A 22,976-nucleotide genomic window follows, 5' to 3' on the forward strand; every position below is an offset into this window, starting at 1 on the left:
CGAAAGCTCCAACACAACACCACAGCTCACAATACCCAGAGCAGGGTTTTTCCACATTTAATCCAGGCCCATACTATGCCCCAAGTACTGCAGCATCTAACTCACAAAGGGGGTCATTCCGAGTTGTACGCTAGCTGTTTTCGTTCGCAGCACAGCGATTAGGTAAAAAAGCGGCACTTCTGCGCATGCGTATGCGGCTCAATGCGCACGCGCGACGTACTTTCACAAAAGCTGATGCAGTTTCACACAAGATCTAGCAACGCTTTTCAATCGCACTGCTGGTCGCAAAGTGATTGACAGGAAGTGGGTGTTTCTGGGAGGTAACTGCCTGTTTTCGGGAAGTGTGTGTAAAAACGCAGGCGTGACAGATACAAACGCAGGTGTGGCTGGCCGAACGCAGGGCGTGTTTGTGACGTCAAAACAGGAACTAAATAGTCTGAAGTGATCGCAAGGTAGGAGTAGGTCTGGAGCTACTCTGAAACTACACAAACTTTTTTTGTAGCCATGCTGCGATCCTTTCTTTCGCACTTCTGCTAAGCTACGATACACTCCCAGAGGGCAGCGGCTTAGCATTTGCACGGCTGCTAAAAGCAGCTAGCGAGCGAACAACTCGGAATGACGGCCAAAGTTCAGAGTTTGGTGTATACCGCAATTAAACTTGAACTTATGGGCACATTTATCAACGAGTGATAAATTGCACCATCCAAACAGCTCCCAGATGTTTTTTCTTTTTCTAAGATGGCAGGAGCTGATTGGCTGGAGCAAATTATCACTCACAGTGAAATTTATCACTTGTTGATAAATAACCACAGTATGTTTAATAACAAAGTGTTTATGCACAACTGATTGTGCATTATGTTTAATTCTAATGGTATACTTTATTCCAATATTTGTTTGGGATGGAGGTGGTATGGGAGGAGAGAGGGTTTCTTATGGCTGTTGTGTTTATTTTATATAGTGTGTACAAACTTCAAAACAAACAGTTATTTTTGTATTTTAAACTGCAGGGATACTGTGGCTATACATTGGTGTAATTGTATCTAAAAGCCTACCAGTGTGCATTTTTTTTGGGGGGGGGGGGGATTCAAAAGCTATGTGAAACTACAGTCAGGTCCATAAATATTGGGACATCGACACAATTCTCATATTTTGGGCTCTAGACACCACCACAATGGATTTGAAATGAAACAAACAAGATGTGCTTTTAACTGCTGGCTCCCCGGACTCTCCCCTGCTGAACAAAGTACAGAGGGCATAAAAAAGAGGGGGGGGGGCACATTTATTTGGCGCAGTGAGTATATTTGTAAAAGCGCTGTACTGACTGGGAATTATTCCAGTGTCCGGTGGTGCTGGGTGTGTGCTGGCATACTCTCTCTCTGTCTATCCAAAGGGCCTTATTGGGGGACTGTCTCCATATATATATATATATATATATCCCTGAGTGTGTGGGGGTGCCGGTACGTGTGTGTCGGCATGTCTGAGGCAGAAGGCTCATCTAAGGAGGAGGTGGAGCAGATGATTGTGGTGTCTCCGTCGGCGACGCCGACACTCGATTGACTGGATATGTGTCTTTATTACATAAGAGAATGGACAAAGCAGAAGACAGGGAGTCAATCCATGGCTTTGGCTGTAATACAGGGCCCTCCAGGGTCTCAGAAACGTCTCCTGTTCCAAGTAGCTGACACTGATACCGACACGGATTCTGACTCCAGTGTCGACTACGATGATGCGAGGTTACACCCAAGGGTGGCCAAAAGTATTCATTATATGATTATTGCAATAAAAGATGTTTTGCATATCACAGATGACCCCTCTGTGCCGGACACGAGGGTATGCATGTTTAAGGAAAAGAAACCTGAGGTAACCTTTCCCCCATCTCATGAGCTGAACGCGTTATTTGAAAAGGCTTGGGAAACTCCAGACAAGAAACTGCAGATTCCCAAGAGAATTCTTATGGCGTATCCTTTCCCGGCGCAGGACAGGGTACGGTGGGAATCCTCGCCCAGGGTGGACAAGGCTTTGACGCGCTTGTCCAAAAAGGTGGCGCTACCGTCTCCAGACACGGCATCCCTCAAGGAACCTGCCGATCGCAGACAGGAAACTACCTTAAAATCAATTTATACACATACGGGTGCCTTGCTCAGACCGGCAATAGCATCAGCTTGGGTTTGTAGCGCTGTAGCAGCTTGGGCAGATACCTTGTCAGCTGACATTGATACCATAGATAGGGATAACATTTTATTGACCTTAGGTCACATTAAAGACGCAGTCTTATATATGAGAGACGCTTCGAGAGACGTTGGGCTGCTAGGTTCAAGAGCCAACGCCATGGCGATTGCTGCTAGGCGAGCACTGTGATGCCGACTCAAAGAGGCATATGGAAGTTTTGCCTTACAAGGGTGAGGTTTTATTTGGGGAAGATCTCGCGGAGCTGGTTTCCACAGCTACCGCGGGTAAATCTACTTTTTTACCTTATGTTCCCCCACAGCAAAAGAAAACACCACAATATCAGATGCAGTCCTTTCGGTCGCATAAGTCTAGAAGAGGTCGGGGCTCTTCCTTCCTCGCCAGAGGTAAGGCTAGAGGGAAAAGAATGCCTGCTACGGCTAGTTCCCAGGAGCAGAAGTCCTCCCCGGCTTCGACTAAATCCACCGCATGACGCTGGGGCTCCACTGAGGGAGTCCGCACCGTTGGGGGCACGTCTTCGACTCTTCAGCCACATCTGGGTTCAGTCAGACGTGGATCCTTGGGCAATGGAAATTGTATCCCAAGGCTACAAGCTGGAATTCGAAGACGTGCCTCCTCGCCGATTTTTCCAGCTTCTTCCCCAGAAAGGGAGATAGTTTTAGCTGTAATTCAAAAACTGTGTCAACAACAAGTAGTTGTCGAGGTTCCCCTAGTTCAACAGGGGAAGGGGTACTATTCAACCCTATTTGTGGTCCCGAAGCCGGATGGCTCGGTTAGACCCATTCTAAATTTAAAATCCCTAAACCTGTACTTGAAAAAGTTCAAATTCAAGATGGAATCGCTCTGAGCAGTTATCTCCAGTCTGGAAGGGGGGGATTTTATGGTGTCACTTGACATAAAGGATGCATTCCTTCATGTCCCCATATATCCCCCTCATCAGGCATACCTGAGATTTGCTGTACAGGACTGTCATTACCAGTTTCAGACGTTGCCATTTGGGCTTTCCACGGCCCCGAGGATTTTCACCAAGGTAATGGCGGAAATGATGGTGCTCCTGCGCAGGCAGTGAGTCACAATTATCCCGTACTTGGACGATCTCCTGTTAAAACGAGATCGAGAGATCAATTGCAGAAAAGCGTGTCGCTCTCCCTGAGAGTACTGCAGCAGCATTGCTAGATTCTAAATCTACCAAAGTCACAGTTGATTCCAACGACTCGGCTATCTTTCTTAGGCATGATTCTGGACACGGAACAAAAGAGGGTTTTTCTCCCGATGGAAAACCCCAGGAACTCCAGAGCATGGTCAGAGACCTGCTAAAACCGTAAAAAGTGTCAGTCCATCAATGCACTTGAGTACTGGGAAAGATGGTGGCGACCTACGAGGCCATCCCCTTCGGCAGGTTCCATGCAAGGACTTTTCAGTGCGACCTTCTGGACAAGTGGTCAGTGTCCCATCTACACATTCATCAGAAAATAAGCCTGTCCCCCAGGGCCAGGGTGTCTCTCCTGTGGTGGCTGCAGAGTGCTCACCTTCTCGAGGGTCGCAGGTTCGGCATTCAAGACTGGGTTCTGGTGACCACGGAAGTGAGCCTCCGAGGATGGGGAGCAGTCACACAAGGAAGAAATTTTCAGGGACTATGGTCAAGCCAGGAGGCTTGTCTACACATCAACGTACTGGAATTGAGGGCCATATACAACGGCCTACGACAAGCGGAGAATCGTCTTCGCGACCTACCGGTTCTGATTCAATCAGACAACGTCACAGCCGTGGCTCATGTAAACCGCCAAGGCGGGACAAGGAGCAGAGTGGCAATGATGGAAGCCACCAGGATTCTTCGCTGGGCGGAAAATCACATAAGCGCTCTGTCAGCAGTCTACATTCCGGGAGTGGACAACTGGGAAGCAGACTTCCTCAGCAGACACGATCTCCATCCAGGAGAGTGGGGACTTCATCAAGAAGTTTTTGCAGAGATAACAAGTCATTGGGGACTTCCTCAAATAGACATGATGGCATCACGCCTCAACAAGAAGCTTCGGAGGTATTGTGCCAGGTCAAGGGACCCTCAGGCAGTAGCGGTGGACACCCTGGTGACACCGTGGGTGTTTCAGTCGCTCTATGTGTTCCCTCCTCTTCCGCTCATCTCAAAGATATTGAGAATCAAAAGACGAAAAAGAGTGCAGACAATACTCATTGTTCCAGATTGGCCTCGAAGGGCCTGGTATTCAGATCTTCAGGAAATGCTCACAGAAGATCCGTGGCCTCTTCCTCCCAGGGAGGACCTGTTGCAGCAGGGGCCCTGCGTTTTCCAAGACTTACTGCGGTTACGTTTGATGGCATGGCGGTTGAACACCAAATCCTAGCTGGGAAAGGCATTCCGGAGGAAGTCATCCCTACTCTGATAAAGACTAGGAAGGAGGTGACGGCGAAACATTATCACCGTATCTGGAGAAAGTATGTATCTTGGTGTGAAGCCAAGAATGCTCCTACGGAAGATTTCCATCTGGGCCGTTTTCACCACTTTCTAGTTTCTACAGACTGGAGTGGATATGGGCCTAAAATTAGGCTCCATTAAGGTACAGATTTCGGCCCTATCAATTTTCTTTCAGAAGGAATTGGCTTCTCTCCCAGAAGTCCAGACTTTTGTAAAGGGAGTGCTGCACATACAGCCTCCTTTTGTGCCCCTAGTGGCACCATGGGACCTTAACGTGGTGTTAACGTTCTTAAAATCTCACTGGTTTGAACCTCTTCAAACGGTTGAATTAAAATTTCTCACTTGGAAGGTGGTCATGTTGTTGGCCTTGGCATCTGCAAGGCGGGTGTCCGAATTGGCGGCTTTGTCGCACAAAAGCCCCTATCTGATTTTCCAGGTGGATAGAGCAGAATTGAGGACTCGCCTAAGGTGGTTTCATCGTTTCATATGAACCAACCTATTGTGGTACCTGTGGCTACGGGTGACTTGGAGGATTCCAAGTCCCTTGATGTAGTCAGGGCCTTAAAATTGTATGTAGCCAGGACGGCTCGGGTTAGGAAAACAGAGGCACTGTTTGTCCTGTATGCAGCCAACAAGCTTGGCGCTCCTGCTTCAAGCAGACTATTGCTCGCTGGATCTGTAACACGATTCAGCAGGCTCATTCTACGGCTGGATTGCCGTTACCAAATTCGGTAAAGGCCCATTCCACTAGGAAGGTGGGCTCTTCTTGGGCGGCTGCCCGAGGCGTCTCGGCATTACAGCTTTGCCGAGCGGCGACTTGGTCGGGTTCAAACACTTTTGCAAAATTCTACAAGTTTGATACTCTGGTGGATGAGGACCTCATGTTTGCTCAATCGGTGCTGCAGAGTCATCCGCACTCTCCCGCCCGGTCTGGAGCTTTGGCATAATCCCCATGGTCCTTACGGAGTCCCCAGCATCTTCTAGGACGTAAGAGAAAATAAGATTTTAAACCTACCGGTAAATCTTTTTCTCCTAGTCCGTAGAGGATGCTGGGCGCCCGTCCCAGTGCGGACATATTTCTGCAAGGCTTGCATATAGTTATTGCTTACATAAGGGTTATGTTACAGTTAAGATCAGTCTTTAGCTGATGCTGTTTTATTCATACTGTTAACTGGTTGCGTATATTCCATGTTATACGGTATGGATGGTGTGGGCTGGTATGAATCTTGCCCTTAGATTAACAAAAATCCTTTCCTCGTACTGTCCGTCTCCTCTGGGCACAGTACTTTAACTGAGGTCTGGAGGAGGGGCATAGAGGGAGGAGCCAGTGCACACCCATCTAAAGTTCTTTAGAGTGCCTATGTCTCCTGCGAAGCCCGTCTATACCCCATGGTCCTTACAGAGTCCCCAGCATCCTCTACGGACTAGGAGAAAAATATTTACTGGTAGGTTTAAAATCTTATTTTTTGGGCTACAAATTGTACTTAAAACACAAAGGTGGTAAACAAAATAAACAAAATATAATTAACCAAACATGTTGTGATGACTTTTCTAATACTCAGCTTTTCTAATAATGATGAAAGGGTTGTAACTACTATTGTAACAGTGTTGCATGGTTTGCCGTAATAGTGTCGCGGATTTGTTCTGCTGTGGAGTTTGTGTCAGCACCAAAAAATGCACATCCAACAGATGGGTTTCCAACATCAGGGTCCTGCACAGTCAACTCAGGTAGAAATAGTTAATTCTTAAGTTTGCAGATGTTGTGCAATATACATCACGCAGCTACTACATTAGGCATGATCTTTAGGTCAACATAATTTCGCTTCTGCAAACAACACTATCTTCCTTTTAACCTGTCAAAGGCGTTCTCTACCACCATCCTTGCCGAACTCACGGTGTTTGTGTATTGTATAGGTTTTTTTTTCAGTTTTTCAGGGCTCAACTGGACCTGTTGGTTGTAGCCCTTCATAATCCAGTGGCATAAAGGGTATGCTGCATCCCCAATGATGTGAACGGGGCTCTCCACCCCATTCACGATCTTAGAATACTGTTTTAAAATGGGGAAAAGAATATATTGCAGAGGAGTCAGTCAAAAACTATTTGAATACGATGGGGATAAAAAATTATTTAGGCAATTATATGCGACCATTACAGCTAAAATACAGCACATAGGAGATCATTTAAAAAATGTTTACCTCTTTGGGGTACAGCCAGCCACCCTGCTTCTCCTCTACAATGTTGAAAAGATCTGAATTGGCAAGAACTCCGGAGTCATAAGATCGTCCTGGCCAGCCAATAAACACATCACGGAAACTGAAATACATTTAAATTTAAAAAAGTTATACTGTAAAACACCCATGCAACTCATCCCACCACCCCAAAAAAAAAACACCAATATTTGTGGTCCACAACAGCCTGTAATATGATTGAGTGCCAGCCTTTCCTGTTAAAATAGTCTGCAGGGTTGTCACTTGGGGCAATTAAGGGGATGTGTGTCCCATCGATGACTCCTGCACACTGCGGATAGCCTCACTTCACAAATCCTTTTATGGTATCCTGTAAGCGCTGTCCTTGTGGTAAAGATATGAAGCGCTTGTATAAGGTAGACACCATTGCTTGAGTCACCTGGTGGACTATGACATAGACTGTGGAGATCCCAACACTGAACAAGCACAAGATTGTGTGGTATTCTCCCGGGGTAGCATACCACCACAATGCAATGGCTAGCCTCCTGCTTGCCTCGATGGGTCTCCTAAGCCTGGTGGTCTGCATGGTAAGCCCAGGATGTAATCAACGGTTGCACGAGACATATGGAAGTTAGCCATCCACTCATCATCCTGGTAAGCTTCCACGGTCCTCATAAAGGCTTCTCCGTTTCAGCGATCTCTGGACCACAATGATCAGTTGGTCCCCGTGTTCAGTCTCAAGATGGTACTTATTCTGGATGATATGAGGCCTCTCCTCCTGTGCACATATTGACGGCGACTAGCAGCCCTCTCCACCATAAATTGCACTCTCCTCCTCCTCCTCCTCCTCCTCATAAAATACATGTGCAGTATGCTGCACAGTGTGACAAGCTGCATCATGCTCTCACTGGCTGCATGAAACGGCTGTAAAGCACAAAGAATCACGAGCTCCGGCATACACACTGGTACTCCGTTGGCCATGACTGCAGCAATGCTGTGAGCAGGCCCCACCCCTCCTTTACTTGCCTATTGGGACCTCATCTATGTGAGCCAGAATGTCAATTTCTAATGACATACATATGCATTTGCAGGAATTTCCCAGGATCAGTGTAAATGGGGCTGTCCCGGGTCGATCCTAGGTCTAAGTGCAGTGTGAAAGGGGACATTCCCGGGTTGTGTCCTGGGATGCGTCCGGGAACACATTCCCGGGTGTGACCCGGCTCTGTCAGTCTGAAAGGGGTATTAATAGATGGGCATAAATATGATGAGACACTTTGCAACTAAACATGAAGAGTTGTTAAATGTTGACCTCAGGGAAGGCTTGGTAACTTCACATGAGCATAAATATTTACTTGAAATTCACCCAAGGCTCCCACATTTTTATCACTTTCTAAAAATCCATGACACTTGTTGACTCAGGGATTCCACTGTCAAATTTTCAGATTTCCTGGTCTCTACCTGGTTTCCCTTATTTTTCCATAATCAAAAACCTTGTCAAAACTTGCACTTAAAATTCCATGGTGTGTTCATAACAGGAATGTTTATAAAGCTACTTAGAAAAAAAAAAAAAAAACCTGAAAATGTAATTTCTCTAGCATCCATAAGGGATATTGGGGGAAACTAGTATGATGGGGTATAGACGGGGTCCAAAGGAATTTCTTCAACTGGGTGTGCTGGCTCCTCCCCTCTATGCCCCCTCCCACAGGAGAGGATGCACATCTCTGCAGCTCCAGAGAGTTTTCTTAAATTTAATTTAAAACTTAAATTTTTTTCGGTATGCTGTCTGGGCAACAGCATACCTGCGCCGTGGGAGTTAGGGGGGGGCAGTCACCGGCCTTGCGAGGTGCAAAACCGTTTCCCCCGCTGCAGGACCTTCGTCCTGAGGGGCTGTTTGTTCAGCGGTGCACTGTGCCTTGGCTACCGCAGCACGCCACACACCCCTAACGCTGCCTGAAGGTGACATCGGTGGTGAGTACACACCAGGGACCCCCCTAGCGGGGTCCCCGGTTCAAAGTGTGGCTGACCATGGGTGTAATATACGGGACCCTCCCTGTGGGGTCCCGCTAGGATCCTCTGTGTGTACACTGGAACAAAACTGCTTAACTAAGCACATGAATGAGGTTTTAAGCTTATTTGGAGACTTTGCCAGTATAAATAATATGTACAGCTCCGGTGCCATTGGAGGGAGCGGAGCTTCCTCAGAGCAGAACCAGCGGCATTTTGGCGCCTTCCTCTGCTTACAGCAGCCATCAACAGCACGTACACAGCGCTTCCTGCCTCACAGACATGCTGGAAACTGGTACAGGGTGTAGCTAAGGGGGAGCTGCTTGTGTAAACTATACTGAGCATAGTTAGGACTGCATTTTGTTAGTGTTACTGTGATTTACAGAGCTGACAGTCTCACTGGGGCTGTGCAGCTCAGGGTGTGCTGGTATTCTCTCTCTGTCTCCTCTCACATACAGTAGGGCAGGCTTGCATTATAACTGTCTGTGTGTAAGTGTATGTTTTTGTACTTATTGTGAAATATGGGTAAGCACAAGCTGTGCAGTATCTGTCACACCAGATTCTCTCCATTATCTAATGACTCTGTTTCCTGTGAACAATGCAGTCAATCTTCACAAATTAGTGAAGAGGCTTGGGGAGAGGGTCCAGAGCCCCACTGGTTAGGGTCTCTTAAAACTATGATGTCAGATATGTCAGCCCAGCTCGCTGCTAATGTGCAGAAAACTCAGCTACTGCAACAAGCTGTTGCAGATTTAGCTGCTAGGGCTGATGCACAGCCCCCCCCCCCCCCCCCCCTCATGCAGGTCCCCAGAAGGGTGGTTTGCCTGCACTGCTATCAGATTCAGATGATATTCAAGATGATGGGGATGACCTGGATCCCATTAGTGGGGATCCCGATTCTACTCAGGGTATTGAACCCCTCATTTTGGCTATAAGGGATGTGTTAAAGCTCCCTCTAGAGGACGCTGCATCACAGCAGTCACTTTTCTTTGTACAAAACAAGCCCAATATCACTTTCCTTGATTCTCCAGAGTTAGATGAACAGGCCTGGAAAAATCCAGACAAAAAATATCAAGTGTCCAAAAAAGTTTTGCGCGCTTTCCCATTTGCTCGTCAAGGTAGAAAATTTTGGGAGGAACCCCCTGGGGTGGATGTCTTGTTTCTTGCCTGTCTAAGAAGGCGGTGCTGCCTGCCGTGGGCTCCTTTATTATGAAGAATCCTGGGGATCGAAAGATAGAGACTACCCTAAACTCTATTTATACTACAGCCGGCCTTTCACAAAGACCGGTCGTTGCGGGTTGCTGGATGACCCATGCTATTCATTCTTGGGCCACGCAAATTCAGGGGGGCCTCTCGGGGCATATGCCCTTAGTTCCTATGGAAACCCTCCTGAAGCACATTCAGGACACTACCTGTGTCCTCTGTGATTCCCTCAAGGAGATGGGGAACATTAATGCTCGGACATTTGCCATGCGGTGTCGGCGCACAGGGCCTTGTGGTTGCGTCAGTGGATTGCAGACGCAGAATCCAAACGTAATGTGGAGTCCCTCCCCTTTTCTGGGGAATGGCTTTTTGGGGTTGAGTTGGATGCATGGATTTCCAAGGTTACTGCTGGGAAATCTACATTTCTCCCCTCTGGGGCCCTGCCGGCAAGACGTTCTTATCCGGGACCATCTGTCCAGTCCTTTCGGTCTCGCACATTTCGATCGAAGGCCAGAGGTGCCTCCAATGCGGCTAGAGGTAAGTCCAGAAAACCTGCAAGTGCCAGTTCTCAGGAACAGTCCACCAGTTCTGCTTCCACTAAAGCCTCAGCATGACGGTACCCACCCACCCCAAGGGGATCTAGAGGTGGGAGTTCAACTGCGCCACTTCAGCCGCATCTAGTAGACCTCCTGCCAGGATACCTGGGTCAGGGAAATCGTTTCGCAGGGCTACAGGCTGGAGTTCGACAGTACTCCCCCTCTACAATTTTTCAAATCAAGCTTACCAGCTTTGGAGGATATGCAAGTTAAGTTACAACAGGCTATCCGAAAGTTGGTCCAGTCCCACGTAATTGTTCCAGTACCACTACCGCAACGCAGCAAGGGGTTTTACTCAAACCTGCTTGTGGTAGCAAAGCCGGACGGTTCGGTCAGACCCATTCTGAATCTGAAAACCTTGGGGTAAATTTACTAAGGTCCCGATTTTGACCGAGATGCCGTTTTTTCTTCAAAGTGTCATCTCGGTAATTTACTAAACTCAAATCACGGCAGAGATGAGGGCATTCGTATTTTTTTGGAAGTAGTTGTAAAAAAATACGAATGAATACACCATCGGTCAAAATACACCAGCAAATTAGTAGAACTCGGTCATTTACTAAAAAGTGCAAATCTCCAAAGAGGAAAACACTGCCGTGAAAAATTACAAATCGCAAAAAAGTGCTAAAAAAAAGCAGACCTGCTTTTTTGAGCCGTGATTGCATAGGCATGCAGGGATCCATGAGATCCGTGCATGTCTATCAGTGGGAAGGGGTGGAAAAGTGGTTATTTTCACACAAAAAAATGCGTGGGGTCCCCCCTCCTAAGCATAACCAGCCTCGGGCTCTTTGAGCCGATCCTGGTTGCAAAAATATGGGGGGAAAAATGACAGGGGTTCCCCCATATTTAAGCAACCAGCATCGGGCTCTGCGCCTGGTCCTGGTTCCAAAAATACGGGGGACAAAAAGAGTAGGGGTCCCCCGTATTTTTAAAACCAGCACCGGGCTCCACTAGCTGGACAGATAATGCCACAGCCGGGGGTCACTTTTATATAGTGCCCTGCGGCCGTGGCATCAAAAATCCAACCAGTCACCCCTGGCCGGGGTACCCTGGGGGAGTGGGGACCCCTTCAATCAAGGGGTCCCCCCCCCAGCCACCCAAGGGCCAGGGGTGAAGCCCGAGGCTGTCCCCCCCCCATCCAATGGGCTGCGGATGGGGGGGCTGATAGCCTTTGTTGTAAATGAAAAGATATTGTTTTTAGTAGCAGTACTACAAGTCCCAGCAAGCCTCCCCCGCATGCTGGTACTTGGAGAACCACAAGTACCAGCATGCAGCGGAAAAACGGGCCCGCTGGTACCTGTAGTACTACTACTAAAAAAATACCCAAAAAAAGACAAGACACACACACCTTGAAAGTAAAGATTTATTACATACATGCACACAAACATACATACATACTTACCTTATGTTCACACGCAGGTCGGTCCTCTTCTCCAGTAGAATCCAAGGGGTACCTGTTGAATAAATTACACTCACCAGATCCAGGGTCCCAGGCTCCTCGTCGCATCCATGTGTAATCCACGTACTTGAATAAAATAACAAAACGGATACCCGAGCCACGAACTGAAAGGGGCCCCATGTTTTCACATGGGACTCCTTTCCCCGAATGCCAGAAACCCACTCTGACTTCTGTCTAAGTGGGTTTCTTCAGCCAATCAGGGAGCGCCACGTTGTAGCACTCTCCTGATCGGCTGTGTGCTCCTGTCCTGACTGACAGGCGGCACACGGCAGTGTTACAATGTAGCGCCTATGCGCTCCATTGTAACCAATGGTGGGAACTTTCTGCCCTGCGGTTGACCTAAAGTGACGTCACCGCTGAGCAGAAAGTTCCCACCATTGGTTACAATGGAGCGCATAGGCGCTACATTGTAACACTGCCGTGTGCCGCCTGTCAGTCAGTACAGGAGCACACAGCCGATCAGGAGAGTGCTACAACGTGGCGCTCCCTGATTGGCTGAAGAAACCCACTTAGACAGAAGTCAGAGTGGGTTTCTGGCATTCGGGGAAAGGAGTCCCATGTGAAAACATGGGGCCCCTTTCAGTTCGTGGCTCGGGTATCCGTTTTGTTATTTTATTCAAGTACGTGGATTATACATGGATGCGACGAGGACCCTGGGACCCGGGATCTGGTGAGTAGAATTTATTCAACAGGTACCCCTTGGATTCTACTGGAGAAGAGGACAGACCCTCGTGTGAACATAAGGTAAGTATGTATGTATGTATGTTTGTGTGGATGTATGTAATAAATCTTTACTTTCAAGATGTGTGTGTCTTGTGTTTATTTGGGTATTTTTTTAGTAATAGTACTACAGGTACCAGCGGGCCCGTTTTTCCGCCGCATGCTGGTACTTGTGGTTCTCCAAGTACCAGCATGCGGGGGAGGCTTGCTGGGACTTGTAGTACTGCTACTAAAAACAATATCTTTTCATTTACAACAAAGGCTATCAGCCCCCCCATCAGCAGCCCATTGGATGGGGGGGGGCAGCCTCGGGCTTCACCCCTGGCCCTTGGGTGGCTGGGGGGGGGGACCCCTTGATTGAAGGGGTCCCCACTCCCCCAGGGTACCCCGGCCAGGGGTGACTAGTTGGATTTTTGATGCCACGGCCGCAGGGCACTATATAAAAGTGACCCCCGGCTGTGGCATTATCTGTCCAGCTAGTGGAGCCCGGTGCTGGTTTTAAAAATACGGGGGACCCCTACTCTTTTTGTCCCCCGTATTTTTGGAACCAGGACCAGGCGCAGAGCCCGATGCTGGTTGCTTAAATATGGGTGAACCCCTGTAATTTTTTCCCCCATATTTCTGCAACCAGGATCGGCTCAAAGAGCCCGAGGCTGGTTATGCTTAGGAGGGGGGACCCCACGCAATTTTTTTTTTAATTTTACACTGTTTAATTAAAAAAAAAAAAAAAAATGAACCCCAGCACGGATCACACAGATCCGGCCGAGATTCATTTTTAAAAAGTCGGCAGTGTTTTACTAATCACTGCCGTAAAAATAAAATAAAAAAACACGAATGACATCGACATCGGAACAAAAGAAAAACCCGAATACGACAGCTTAGTAAATTAGTCGTAATAAATTCAAAAAGTTGCAGTTTTACACTTTCGATGTCATTCGTGATTGAACTTTGACCTGAAACGGGAAAATACGAATGTTAGTAAATTTACCCCCTTGACTCCTTATTTGAGGGTGTTCAAGTTCAGAATGGAATCCCTGTCAGCAGTGATTGCGGGCCTGGAAGAACAGAAATTTATGGTCTCCTTGGATATCAAGGACGCCTATCTCCATATTCCGATTTGACCTCATCAGGCGTACCTGCGGTTTGCCCTGCTGGACGATCACTTCCAATTCCTGGCACTGCCCTTCGGCCTGTCAACAGCCCCGAGGGTATTCATGAAGGTGATGGCAGAGATTATGCTTCATCTCCGGTTCCAAGGGATCAATGTGGTCCCTTATCTAGACTATATGTTAGGGTCTCCTGCCCTGTGCTGCCACGTCGTCATGGCAACCGGGAAACAAGTGCTAGCGGAGTAACCTGAGCGCAGCTGATACTCCGGTTCGGGTCTTTTGCTGTGCAATGGTTACAGGCATGGGATCCGGTGCTGGTTTTTGTGCTCACAGTCTGTGAGGTCTGAGGGGGGCGTGGACAGCACCTGCTTTATAAGGCCTCTTCTCAGATTAAGCAGATGCTGCTGAATCTTTGTTGGTTAGTCAGTTCCTGAAAGTTAGCCAGTACTGTGTAGCTTTGTATTTTGTTATTGCTTACTGCAAATAGGCCTGGGCATTTGGTACTACACTCTGCCAATCCAGACCTAGCAGTAAGACTGGAGTCAGTCGTTTAGCCTGCTGAGGTTCTTTTGCTATTCTGTGAACCCAGCAGGTTTGTGGCTGTACTTTCAGACCTGCCTGCATAATCCTCTCTCACTGTGCAGGGCGTCCATGTGTCAGTTTAGTGGCAGTAAGCTGAACCTGGGCCCTGCAAGTGAGAATTAGGATTGTGGAGACTCTCCTTGTGTCTATTATTCCATCTCTGACCAAGGAGTTTACTGCCACACCCGTTGGTAACCCTTTAGGGTTTTGCTGTTGCCCTTAGCAACAGCATTTCGGGTTCTCTACGTATTAAAACACAACATCTTGCTTTTTCCATCTGAGCATTTCTAATACTAGGGAGACACCCAGTTTCTTAGCCTCTGGGCTTCTCTGTTCACTCTGTGTTGGTTTTGTTACCCTATCACCTTCTGTGTACGTTATGTCATATTTCCCAGTCTGTCTGTGAGTTCATTTGTTTTGCATCCCTCTCTGTTCAGACACCAGTACATTCCTGCAGGCACTGGTGTGTATAACAGTTCAAACACCAGTACATTCCTGCAGGCACTGGTGTGCATAACATATTCAGCAGCCAAATACTCCTGTTGAAATTTTGTGGGAATATGGAGCATACCCCTCAAAATACGTTGCAACAGGTGGTCGATCAGGTGCAGGTCCTGACTCGTCAATTTAATGATTTGTCCATTAAAATGCACACCTCCCAGGCCGCTGGCGGAGCTCCCGCAGCAGCAGCACCTTCAGGGGTTAAGGAGCCGAAAGTAAATCTTCCGGATCGTTTTTCTGGAGATCGCTCGCAGTTCTTTTGTTTCAAGGAGAGCTGCAAGTTATATTTCCAGCTTAGGCCTCAGTCTTCTGGGTCAGAGATTCAGCGGGTGGGCATAGTGATTTCCTTGCTACAAGGAGACCCACAGGTCTGGGCATATGGGTTGCAGCCTGACTGTCCGTCGCTTAAAAGTGTTGATGCTTTTTTTACGGCACTGGGCATGTGTCACGATCCGGGTATCTGGACGCCATTTCTTACCTATCAGATGCCTCCTAAGGCTGGCTCAGCGCTCCAGGACCGGATCCCATCTGTCATCCTGATGTGCACATTCCCGCATCCTCGCCTGTCTCTCTGGACGCAGTCACAGTAACGCCTTATACATCTGGCATGGCGTCTCCCGCGGCCTCCGCCGCCGTCCCTGAGCTTCTGCATTCAGAGTGGCGATTACGTCAGCCGCGGCCTCCGCTGTGTCCGCGTGGTTGGATGTGCATCTGTCAGCCTGGCGTCTCCTGTTTCCGGTGGCCGGCGCCGCCATTACTGTTTTCCAGACCACATGGATTACAATCCAAACTTCCCTCCAAGTGTCTGCATGGGCGCAGCCATCTTGGATTCTGTCAGCTGATCTTTCCTACCAATCCGTTGTCAGTATTATTAATTTGCATAATTGCCTAGCCAATGCCTTCCTTGCTGCAGGTATAAATAGGTTGTGCCTGAGCAAGGAAGGCGTCAGTGCTTTGGTTGTCAAACCTAGTTCCAGTTTGTCTCTCTCCTGTGATTGTCTTCCAGGTTCCAGCTCCTGTCTCCAGACTTCTGCTATAGAGACCCGCACCAGCATTCCATCTGCGGTGTAGCCTGACTCTCCGATCCATTCTGGACTCACCTGTTTCCAGCTTCAACAATCACCTGCTTCCAGCCCAGCTTCCAGCAGTGTACAGCTTCTCTTAAAGGGCCGGTGTACCAGCATTCCATCTGCGGTGTAGCCTGACTCTCCGATCCATTCTGGACTCACCTGTTTCCAGCTACAACAATCACCTGCTTCCAGCCCAGCTTCCAGCAGTGTACAGCTTCTCTTAAAGGGCCGGTGTCCTTTCTGCAGTTTACCTCTCTCCACCGGTATTATTATTTCTCCGTTCTCAAATTCTACATTTCATCCATATTGCATCGCTCTCAAGCCTCATTTGTTATTTAACTGGTTCCAGCCAGTATCCACTCTGTGCCAACACCTGTCTGGTTCTAACCAGTACCCACAGCAGCATTTTATCTTCAGCAGTCCAGCTTTCCCTGGAACACCAGCTGGTACGACCCTGGGCTTTCTGCATTGCTACAGTTGAGCCTGGTAAGGACTTTCCAACTTGCAGATAATAAGAACTGTCTCATACCACCAGAGCTCTGTGGCCCCTGCCACCCTGTAGTACCCAGGAACTGTATTATTATTTCTCTGCTGATTTTTATGTTTCTTTACTGCTACTGTGATGCATGGAGTTTGTCATAAATAAACATCATTGACTTTTATTCCTGGTTGTCGTGGTCACGCCTTCGGGCAATTCTTCTATATGTCTAGGGGTCTGATACAACCTGCCAGGTTCCATTACACCTCAGCCCCTACAACTGAGGCTGCCTCCCGTCAGCTCAGGCCCTCAGTTGTGACAGCATGTTGTATGATGACCCTGACAAGACGGCCTCAGCCGAGGCTCAGATTTCGATCCTTAAGCAAGGGCGAAGGTCAGTTGAGGTTTACTGTACGGAGTTTCGGAGGTTGGCCCATGATACCCAGTGGAATGACCCAGCCCTGAGACACCAGTACCGAAGAGGTCTTTCTAACCAGATAAAAGACCAACTGGTACAATATCCCTTGCCTGATAGCTTGGATCAGCTCATGCAGTTATCCATCCGGGTGGATAGACGGCTGAGAGAGCGTAGGCTTGAAAGGGAGACCGAGGTTTCCTTCTTTCCCAAGGGAACCTCAGACTCTGAGGAATTTTCCGAGGAGCCTATGCAGATTGGGGCTACCCGCCTCTCCTCGCGTGAGAAGGCGCGGAGGAGACAGCAGGGGTTGTGTTTGTACTGTGGGAATAAGGGTCATGTGGCAGTATCATGCCCAGAAAAGCCGGAAAACTTCAGGGCCTGAGGGTGATGGGAAATATCCTGTCAGGCCAGAAGTCAGAATTTCCCAAGAAGACTTTTATCATTCCGGTGACCTTGAAGATCCTCGGTCAAACTGTCAAGACTGAGGCCTTTGTGGACAGTGGGGCCGACGGGGTTTTTATGGACCGCCAATTCGCCCTGAAACACTCTGTTTCCTTAGTACCCTTGGCGTCGGAAATTGAGATTTGTGGGTTAAACGGGGAACCATTATCCCAGGGTAAAATTACCTCTTGCACTAGCCAGATTTCTTTGTTTATTGGAGCCACACACTCTGAAAAATTGTCCTTTTATGTGACTGTCTGTACTTTTGCCCCATTGGTGTTGGGGTTACCCTGGTTAAGGGCCCACAATCCTCAATTTGACTGGGTCTCTGGGGAGATTCTTAGTTGGGGTACTGATTGTTTCAGGAGTTGCTTGAGCCTTCCAGTCAGGCTCTCGCAGCTAAGTTTGCCAGGATTGCCAGAGTGTTATGCAGATTTTGCGGACGTGTTCTCCAAAAAAGTTGCAGAGGTACTACCTCCCCATCGCCCCTATGACTGTGCCATTGATTTGTTGCCGAATGCTAAGCTTCCCAAGAGCAGGTTGTACTCCCTGTCACGTCCTGAGACTCAGGCTATGGCAGAGTACATTCAGGAGAACTTGGCTAAAGGATTTATCAGACCTTCACTGTCTCCAGTTGGGTCGGGATTCTTCTTCGTGGGTAAAAAGGACGGTTCATTGCCACCCTGCATCGACTTCAGGGAATTGAACCGTATCACGATTAAAAACTCATACCCACTGCCTCTCATTTCGGTCTTGTTTGACCAGCTTCGTACTGCCACCATTTTTTCTAAGATTGACCTACGCGGTGCGTACAATCTAATCCGAATAAGAGAGGGGGATGAATGGAAGACTGCCTTTAATACCCACTCAGGGCATTATGAATATTTGGTGATGCCTTTTGGGCTCTGTAATGCCCCGGCAGTCTTCCAGGATTTCATGAACGATGTGCTCAGGGAATATTTGGATAGATTCTTAGTTGTATACTTAGATGACATCCTAATCTTCTCCCATTCCCTGGAGGAACATCGGAAGCATGTACGCTTAGTCCTCCAGAAACTCAGAGACCACCGGCTTGGGGCGAAGCTGGAGAAGTGCGAATTTGAAGTTCAGCAAATCGCATTTCTAGGATATATTATCTCCCCAGAAGGTTTCCAAATGGAGGGTTCCAAGGTACAGGCAGTCCTGGATTGGGTGCAGCCCACTAGTTTGAAGGCGCTTCAGCGTTTCCTGGGCTTTGCAAATTTTTATAGACGATTTATCACTGGATTTTCGTCTATAGTGGCGCCCTTGGTGGCACTCACTAAGAAAGGGGCGGATGTTGCTCACTGGTCTCGTGAGGCCAAAGTGGCTTTTGCCCGTCTCAAAAGGGCATTTGTCTCGGCCAAGGTGCTGCGACACCCAGATCCAGAGCGTCCTTTTGTGGTGGAGGTGGATGCCTCTGAGATGGGTATTGGGGCAGTGCTCTCTCAGATGGGAGTGTCTGATAATCGCCTTCATCCCTGTGCTTACTTTTCCCGTAAATTTTCGCCTGCCGAGATGAATTATGACGTGGGTAACCGGGAATTGTTGGCTATTAAGGATGCACTCGAGGAGTGGAGACACTGGCTTGAGGGGGCTAAGTTTGTGGTCTCAATTCTCACCGACCATAAGAATTTGGCATATTTAGAGTCAGCGAAGCGTCTCAATGCCAGGCAGGCACGATTGGCTTTGTTTTTTGCTCGCTTTAATTTTTTGATAACATATCGCCCTGGGTCAAAAAACATCAAGGAGACCACCGAGGAGCCGTTGCCCATTGTGTCCCCATCATGTATTAAAGTGGGCATTACCCAGGACCTCTTGTCATTAGTCCTTAGAGCACAGGAGCAGGCTCCTCCAGACCTTCCGGTAGGTCTTTTGTTTGTGCCTCCTAGGTTAAGACAGCGAATGTTCCTGGAATTCCATGCCAAGAAGTCGGCAGGTCACCCGGGTATTGCCAGAACTCGGGAGTTGCTATCTAGGGCGGTGTGGTGGCCCTCGGTGGCTAAGGATGTGGATCAGTGGGTTCGGGCATGTGACATCTGTGCCCGAAATAAGACTCCTAGAGGGGTTCCTGTTGGCCCATTACATCCACTCTCTATTCCATCTAAGCCATGGACCCACATTTCAATGGATTTTGTTGTGGACTTGCCCAAATCCTCTGGGATGACAGCCATCTGGGTTGTCGTTGACAGGTTTTCGAAGATGGCGCACTTCGTTCCACTGGTTGGGCTGCCATCTGCCAGACGCCTGTCTGAATTATTTATGCTGCATGTTGTGCGCCTCCACGGGTTGCCACTTGATGTGGTCTCTGACCGCGGATCCCAGTTTGTGGCCAAATTCTGGAGGGCATTTTGTTCCGATCTCCAGATTTCTGTCAGCTTGTCGTCAGGCTACCATCCGCAGTCTAATGGGCAGACTGAAAGGGTGAACCAGACCTTGGAGCAGTTCCTCAGGTGTTATGTCTCCAAGTGTCAGACTGACTGGGTTGCTCATCTGTCAATGGCGGAGTTTGCCTATAACAACGCGGCTCACTCTGCTACAGGGATCTCTCCCTTCCTTTGTGTGTATGGGCATCATCCTAAGGCCAATTCTTTTGACCCCCTGGACTCCACGCCTGGTGGTTCCTCTGTCGTTTCGGTCCTTAGAGGTATTTGGAGGAAAGTGAAGAAAGCCCTTGTGTCTGTGTCATTAGTGACCAAAAGGGTTTTTGATAAGCGGAAAAGACCCTGCAGCTTCAAATTAGGAGACTTCGTCTGGTTGTCTACCAAGAATTTGAAGTTGAAACAGCCATCTCATAAGTTAGGCCCCCGGTTCATCGGCCCTTATAAGATCACCAGGGTTATCAATCCGGTGGCATTTCAGTTAGATCTGCCCCGTTCTTTGGGTATCAATAAAACATTACATTGTTCCCTTTTAAAACGGGCGATTAGTAATCGTTCTTCCAGAGGAAGACCTTCCCCTCTTCTGATACGTGGCCAGAGGGAGTTTGTTGTTGAAAGGATTCTTGACTCCAAGATGGTTCGGGGTCGGCTGTCATTTTTGGTGCACTGGAAGGGGTATGGGCCGGAGGAGCGGTCGTGGGTGCGCAGTTGTGATCTTCATGCCCCCAGACTGATACGCTCTTTCTTCTCGCAGTTCCCCGATAAACCCGGTGGTAGGGGTTCTTTGACCCCTCGTCAGAGGGGGGGTACTGTTAGGGTCTCCTGCCCTGTGCTGCCACGTCGTCATGGCAACCGGGAAACAAGTGCTAGCGGAGTAACCTGAGCGCAGCTGATACTCCGGTTCGGGTCTTTTGCTGTGCAATGGTTACAGGCATGGGATCCGGTGCTGGTTTTTGTGCTCACAGTCTGTGAGGTCTGAGGGGGGCGTGGACAGCACCTGCTTTATAAGGCCTCTTCTCAGATTAAGCAGATGCTGCTGAATCTTTGTTGGTTAGTCAGTTCCTGAAAGTTAGCCAGTACTGTGTAGCTTTGTATTTTGTTATTGCTTACTGCAAATAGGCCTGGGCATTTGGTACTACACTCTGCCAATCCAGACCTAGCAGTAAGACTGGAGTCAGTCGTTTAGCCTGCTGAGGTTCTTTTGCTATTCTGTGAACCCAGCAGGTTTGTGGCTGTACTTTCAGACCTGCCTGCATAATCCTCTCTCACTGTGCAGGGCGTCCATGTGTCAGTTTAGTGGCAGTAAGCTGAACCTGGGCCCTGCAAGTGAGAATTAGTATTGTGGAGACTCTCCTTGTGTCTATTATTCCATCTCTGACCAAGGAGTTTACTGCCACACCCGTTGGTAAGCCTTTAGGGTTTTGCTGTTGCCCTTAGCAACAGCATTTCGGGTTCTCTACGTATTAAAACACAACATCTTGCTTTTTCCATCTGAGCATTTCTAATACTAGGGAGACACCCAGTTTCTTAGCCTCTGGGCTTCTCTGTTCACTCTGTGTTGGTTTTGTTACCCTATCACCTTCTGTGTACGTTATGTCATATTTCCCAGTCTGTCTGTGAGTTCATTTGTTTTGCATCCCTCTCTGTTCAGACACCAGTACATTCCTGCAGGCACTGGTGTGTATAACAGTTCAAACACCAGTACATTCCTGCAGGCACTGGTGTGCATAACACTATAAAGGCAAGATCCAGGGAGCTTTTGTTGATCCGTATCGACCGCATCATCCGTCTTCTGTCCGACCATGGGTGGATCCTCAACTTACAGAAGTCCCACCTGGAGCTCAGAGGCTCCTATTCCTGGGGATGTTGCTGGATACTGTGGCCCAGAAGGTGTTTCTACCAGTGGACAAGGCGACAACACTTCAGGAGATGGTCCGCATGGTGCTCCGCCCTACTCGAGTGTCCGTACATCTCTGCATAAGATTGTTGGGAAAGAGGCAATCCAGTATGGGAGGTTCCATGCCAGAACATTTCAGTTGGATCTCCTGAGCAAGTGGTCCAGATCACATCTCCAGATGCACCGGATGATTCAGCTGTCACCTCAGGCCAGGATTTCCCTCCTGTGGTGGCTACAGTCCTCCAATCTCCTGGAGGGCAGGAGTTTCGGAATTCAGGATTGGACCCTCCTCACGACGGATGCGAGTCTGAGAGGATGGGGAGCTGTCACCCAAGAGGCACAGTTCCAGGGCAGCTGGCCAGCCCACGAAAGCCTCCTTACAATCAACATTCTGGTCCTTGGGGCGATCTACAGTGCTCTACTTCAAGCCTCTCCTCTGTTCAAGGATCACGCGATCCAGGTACAGTCGGACAACACCACAGCGATGGCATATATCAATCGACAAGGAGGGACAAAAAGCAGAGCCTGCATGCGAGAAGTGTCAAAGATACTCCTCTGGGCGGAAAGAAATGCAAGAGCCATGTCCGCAATCTTCATTCCGGGTGTGGACAACTGGGAGGTGGACTTCCTGGGTTGTCACGATCTCCACCCGGGGGAGTGGGGACTCCATCATCTGGTGTTCCAGCAGATCATCAACTGGTGGGGTTGCCCACAAATAGACATGATGGCTTCTCGTCTCAACAAGAAACTTCCCTGGTATTGCTCGTGGACCAGGGACCCTCAGGCGAGGGCAGGGGTTGCACTGGCGTCGCCTTGGCCGTACCGGCTGGTCTACCTGTTTCCTCCGATCCCATTGCTCCCAAGAATGCTAAAGCGAATCAAGAATCAAGGTGTCCAGGCAATTCTAATTGCCCCGGACTGGCCTCGGAGGACGTGGTACGCGGATCTTCTGGACATGTCCGTCCAAGAACCTTGGCCTCTACCACTCAGAAGAGATCTTCTTCAACAAGGACCATTTATCTACCCGGACTTACGGTGACTTAGTTTGATGGCATGGAGGTTGAGCGGAACATCCTAGCTCACAAGGGCCTTTCCAAGAAGGTTGTTGCAACCATGGTTCAGGCCAGGAATCCTGTGACGTCAAAACACTATCATCATATCTGGAGGTGATATGTCTCTTGGTGCGAGGAACGCACGTATCCACCTGCAGAGTTTGAATTGTGACGTTTCCTGCAGGCTGGTGTGGATAAGGGCTTACGTCTGGGTTCCATTAAGATCCAGATTTCATCTCTCTCCAT

Source organism: Pseudophryne corroboree, chromosome 3, assembly GCF_028390025.1.
Source record: "Pseudophryne corroboree isolate aPseCor3 chromosome 3, aPseCor3.hap2, whole genome shotgun sequence".
Classification (NCBI taxonomy): Eukaryota; Metazoa; Chordata; class Amphibia; order Anura; family Myobatrachidae; genus Pseudophryne; species Pseudophryne corroboree.